General features: G+C 39.3%; 1 long non-coding RNA gene across 1 annotated transcript; it reads left to right on the top strand.

Moving 5' to 3' along the window:
* Positions 1-980: 980 nt before the first annotated feature.
* On the top strand, positions 981-5,201 carry LOC137677586 (uncharacterized). Its single transcript, XR_011050292.1, has 2 exons — positions 981-1,253; positions 2,142-5,201. It is a non-coding gene; the product is annotated as an uncharacterized lncRNA (long non-coding RNA).
* Positions 5,202-6,051: the final 850 nt, after the last annotated feature.

The raw sequence follows: 6,051 nt of genomic DNA, 5'->3' as shown, positions 1-6,051 counted from the left end.
ACAGAGATGGGGAAAGGTGTCTGTGTGACTGATTTCTGCCTGGTAGTACTTAGGGCTGGGTCCAATTGCAAAGTGCCTGGGGTCACTGCACAGGGAGAGGAGTGCTGGCAGAAAGGGTTGTTAAGCTCCCAACCCCCTGCAGTAAATTTGTTTCTCAGGAGGGGTGCAGAGGGTTTTAGGTATTCAGTGAAGTAGTCGTGAATCTAGAAGAGAGATTAAGCTGTCCACATGGCTTCGGCTGACTACATCCCATACAAGATTTGCAGAGGAGAAGAGTCTTTATTTCTTTTTGGATGCTTTCTGTAGGTTTCCAATGCTGTTTTACCTGATAGACAGCGAGAGGGCACGACAAATTTCTCTGACCTACTTTTAGCAAAGCTTTTTGATGTTTTTTTTTTTATCAAAGGCTGGACTTCAATGGCTCTAATGGGATTCTTTATTCCAGCTGGTGTATCCACCAGGCTTTTTCTTACTCTCACATCAAATCTTATTGTACTTCCTTGGTATTTAACTGCCTCCACTAATGATCTCCACTGATCTCCCCATATTCTTATAATGGCTGCTCTACTTCTGAAATCCTGTTCAAATTGCAGCCAGGGCTTGTGATCTATAACCAATACTCGTTCTCCGAATATACTATCATGTTCAGATTGTTGTATCTCTTATAGAAGCTTTGATCTAATCGCAAATGATACCAGCAATCCATGAGCGATATACAAACCACTTTTCTGTGGAGCTGGTAATTAAAGGAACATTTTGTTAATATCACTGAAAGTGCATTGTAAAACCTGATGCATAAAAGTTATCTGATAGCGTGATGAGGGTGAAGGACACATAGAAAACTTGATAGCAGCAATGACACTGCACGGTATAAATCCATTTCACGTGTTTTAAAGAACATGAGCAAAGTTCAGCTCTTCATATAAAGTCCGTTGTGCAATACCAGCACTTTCCCCTCCAAAGGTCAGAAGGCACCTGCACTCGTATGGTATCTAAAGCCTGAAACGCGAGCCTTGGCAAATCACCAGGAGCTGCTAAACTAAGAATGGAATTAAGTCAATTTAATACACCCTCGGAAATATAGTACTGTAAGTCTGGTACACAGTGACAGAGTCAGAGACCTGAAATGCACAGGTTGAATGTTAAACCCATGCCTGCTGAGTGGCTGAGTCCGGGAGGGAAGACTCAGAAATTTCTCCGTTTCCAGAGGCAAAGGCTGCTCCGCCACGACTGCTCCTTGCTGTCACCTACAGGTCTGCCTAGGGTCTTTGCATGCCTTTTGGCCAAAACTCTTGCAGACATCTGCTTGCAGCTATTTCGGCAGCTCCTTTCAAACATGACCCCATGCTCTGAACTGCTTGCATGGCCACTTTGCCTCCAGCTTGCTCAACAAAAGCACTACGTATGCTGCCTAGCAAGGGCTTCCCGCGTGAAGATGGGAGGAAGGAGCTCCAGAGGTTTGAGCAGTACCTGGAGCCCTTCTTCTAGACCTTCCTTGCAGGCTCTCCCACCTACTGACTTCATATTGGAGCTTATAATGGAGCTGAAAATGTTAGTAGAACTAAGCATCCAGAAGGATTTATTTAATTTAAGCTTGTTGAAATAATTTCAGGGCTTCTTTTATTTGAAAGAAAACAAAGACATATACATATTTTTTAAATCCTTATTACTACAGTCAGTGAATATATTTTATTGCATAGTTATTCAAATAAACTCCCTTTATAGGCAAATGAGTCATGAAGATAAATTAGAGAGAAAGGGAAAGGCTTCATGTCTGTCTTAACACTGGCAGTTGAACTAATGCAAATAATTAAAGACAAAGGCTAGTGAGCTAAAGAGATTAAAAATGAGTTACCAGCATAATCTTTTTAGTCACACATACTAACTTTAACTTGAATTGCCTCTATCTGTTTTGTTAGCATGAGTTATATGTCTGAAACTATGTTGCTTTCATATCTTATGAAAAAAAAACCCCACACATGGGGATTGTAAATTTTTAAAGGTGACAATAATATTTTGTAATCTCCTAGTACAGCCCCCCAAAGATGTTTATCAAGAGGTTTTCTGGAATCTGCTGGTGTCACTGTAGTGAAACTTAACTAGTTATGAAATTATAAATAAAAACTGTTATTTTCTTTCAGAAAATCTGTGTACGGAGGAAGGCTGAGTCCTGAGAAAAAAATAGACTTATCACACTTCACTTGCTCCTTCCTGAAGCACTGTGTACGTGTCTTTTAATACCAGAAAGCAAGCTCTCCTCGCTCTGCCTATAGCCATACTGAACAACCGCTTCTTTGTGCAAGAGCTGCCTGCATATATCTGACTTCTTCTGGTACACGGAGATTTGGGCTTTATTTCACCCACTGATGAAGTCTCCCCAATGCTCATTAATATGATGCTCAGATTTTCAAGATCTACTCCATTTAAAAATATTTGACAATTTTGAGACTTATATAAAGAGGAGAATTTGGTGCTGTTAAAAGATCAATAACAATTTTAGTCAGAATGCACAATCATTCAGATAAATTACTTTAAAAATTTTTAATGGGGTAATTCAATTTCCTTCCCAAACTATCTTCTGAATTTTGGTACCCCACATACCTAAGTATATTTGATTATAAAAGGAAATAAAGAGCTGGAATATTTTACAAAATAAAATTATTGATGTTGTCCTAGCACAGAAAGAAAACATATACCTAGCTCTTTGGTGGCTAAAAATACTTAAGACTTTATTCCACATTTTTGTGAAGTCAAAATAGCTTTTGGTGGCCTGAGATAGTGAGACTTTATCCACTGAGCGTGTAACTGGTTTCTCTGAGGCAACAGAAAACTTCACTGTGTGTGGCTGAGGGCATTCCCCTTTAGGGCATAAGTCTCTGCTTGTATATTGCTATTCTGTTCCCTGGTGTAGAGGAGCACTTTGAAATTTGGATAAATATTTAAATATATTCTGGTATATTTACCTAAGGGCACTAAAGTCATAGTAGTTGACCTTTTCCTCATGACTTTAAGAAAACTTCTTACATGCAGTCACCTATTTTCGCTATCCCCACCAAAAGTTTCCAGGCCCCCAAATGCAGTGCAGCCACATGAATGGTGCCTTCTGCCTCCGGCACTTCAGATGGGACCAGGGTCACTGGAGCACTGCAGGGGATGGAAAGCAAGTAAGTAGGTCTAGTGCCGATCAGTCACTGAAGAGCAGAAACTCTGCCAGTGATGGGGGCTGGCTCGGACCACATCACTCCCTGCGGGCCCCTCCATGTCCCACTGCCACCGTCTTGCACTCAGGACAGGCACCGCACCAGAAGGTCTTTTGGATGCTCAGTAATTGAGGGAGTGGGAAACACGGGTCAAGAAGAGGGTGGGCACTGAATATATATTGCCTGTGTTCATACTTCAGAAGATGCCTCGTTGTGATTATAAGGTAAAACGAACTAATCAAGTGTTAATAGCCACAAGCAATGATAATTTACTTCAAGGTGTTTATTCATAGATTAGAGGTTAGCACAGTGCCTGAAACAGAGCTAGCCAGGAAGCATGGAGTTGCTACAGTTGTTAAAACGCGACAGTAAAAATGAACAGTGATGAATAAACATGTCACAGCCATCTTTGTGTACAAAAGCATTTTTCATACCAGTGAAGACTGTTTTACAATATCAGACTGGTGATTGTTTTCTGATGGTTTGGAATACACACCTAAGTAAAAAAGTGGACTTGAAAAGTGAAGAATATACATCCTAGTCAATAAAAATGTCCATTAATACTCTATAATACCATTCACCGCTTACCAGTTTGATTCACATAAATTTTTACCAACCTGTCGCACAATCTCTTTCTGAATCCTCTACTGGGGCCATTCCAGTTGGTCTAAATAACTACTTATTCAACAGACTAGAGAGAGGCAGAGAGATTGTATGAACATGTCCTAGGATGGATCTGCTGGATCTGCACTGGGCAGGAGGCTGGACTACCCCTTCGTTGCTCTTTGGGAATATGCGTTTTCTCTCTTTGCACTTTTATAAAACCCTTGGAGAGACTTTGATCTGGGGTTTTTTGTTTGGATTTTGTTTGTTTCAGAGGAAAGCACTCTAGAGCTTGAAACATTTTATAGAACAGTATTTTCTTTTTTTTTCTGTTCATGGTGTATAAAATTGTGTATTTACATGTGCTATGTTGCCTTTTGTCATTTCCTTACTGATAAATTCCTCGGGGAAAAAAAAAAATAAAAAAACCTGTAAACAACATTAGCACTGTAAATTAATTGATGACCTCAAATTTAGCATAAGGTAGTCTAAGATACTGTTCCAAGATAGAAAACTGTCCTTAGAAAATATGATATCACCTGCAGCTGAGGCTTGAAGTTACTCCGTACCGTGCACGCTGTTGCCCAGCAAATGGGCTCCCAACAAAACTACTGAGTCTGATGTTTGGAAGAGTCTGCGTTATTTTTCCACACTTTTCCGTATTTCAGCTTGATGTAACCCAGACTACTAGCCATATAATTACCAGAATTAAAATGTTTGGGAATGTAAATTTATGTGAATCAAGCTTTGCAAAAGGCTCCAATATTCTGGAAAGCTTATCTTTGTGCCTGCAGAGTAGAGTGCTAATCAACACAGATGATGACTTAATGGCAGAAATTTCAGCTGGCGGTAACACTTAGGATGGCATGTTCTAGGATATTTCGGATAAGCTATGTTGATATTGCTACGATACAAGAATTATGTGACTTTAGAGGTGGCTAAGTGGTCGTAATTATGATCTTGATAATGACAATCAGTTTTCTAGTGATAATGCATTCTTGCCTTGCAGTACTTAGGTTCTCTCTATTTACCTGTCAAAAGACATTCATAAAACACATAAAGAACTAAAAAATTGTACTGTATACATGAATGTGTTAATGTTTTTTTATTTTGACAAAAACGTTTTATTTTAATGCCAGGGATTTTCCAATTTTCAGATGCATTGATAAAATAAAGTAACAGTGAAATCGGGAAGGAAAGCAAAACATCTATCTCTTCCACAACAATTGTGATGGATTTTACTCATCATTTGAGGTACCAAGCAGATGCAAAGTAGCATGTAACTGACTGCTGATGATATGACCTGAGAAGTTTGACTTCCTCACACCAGTAGCTGGTAAAACTGAAAGCAAAACGTGTAGTACAATAAAGAACTTGGTGATGACATTTATCTTTGAATATTTTTCTTCATGTTCTTTGATCAAGAAACTGGTGCATTTTTGCCCGTTCTTGGGGCTACTTGACAATTTTTATTGTCGCTGACACAGATGTGATCTCAAGTGAAAGCCTTGCTCTGGATCTTCCACAGTAATTCTCAGCAACTTTCAGTGTTTTTTTCCCGGTAAATGCAAAAGTCTATGTCAGTCCTGTGACTTTCCATACCTTCACATTAATGATCATGCACATTCTGCAAGCTCAGCAATTTATTACTACAACTCATTCACTAAAGCAGACATAAATCAACTAGACAGATTAGTAGGAAATGGTTTCAGCAACAGCAGCTTCCCGTGCTCACCCTTCACCATTCCCTCCTGGTTTATTTTATACTGCTTAAGGAATAGGGCCCATTGGCGAGAATCTCTTTATTATTCAACTCTCTGTTCTGAGCAAAAAATAACTTCTTTCCAAATAAAATTTTATCTGCTTGGAATAAAATTTCCTTTACTGTGAAGTTTGACATCCCTTTTTATTTTCCATTGATTTCTGAACACGTTTCAAATTTCTCTTTGAAAACGTGGTCATAACATTTAGGAAAGGAGGATGACTCTCAATATGACACATCACCTGCTTCCTTCCCTGCTTCTTGCATTTTCAGCAAGTCCTCATCAAACCCTGATGGACCCAGCTGAGAGGTTGACAAGATCTCCTTGATCATCTCCCATTGGGTTCATCCCATTGCTCTCAAGCAAGGCTTCAGCATCTGCTTGCTTTTTTTTCAAATCCTCGATGTCTGCAGATCTATATGAGTTGAGGTAGAATTATTCTGAGGTCTCTTATTTGTATCATACAGATGCTAAGGGCTTAGTAG

Source organism: Nyctibius grandis, chromosome 2, assembly GCF_013368605.1.
Source record: "Nyctibius grandis isolate bNycGra1 chromosome 2, bNycGra1.pri, whole genome shotgun sequence".
In the NCBI taxonomy this organism is placed as follows: Eukaryota; Metazoa; Chordata; class Aves; order Nyctibiiformes; family Nyctibiidae; genus Nyctibius; species Nyctibius grandis.
Note: the sequence above shows the minus strand (reverse complement) of the source record. Positions and strands in the feature narration are given on the sequence as shown.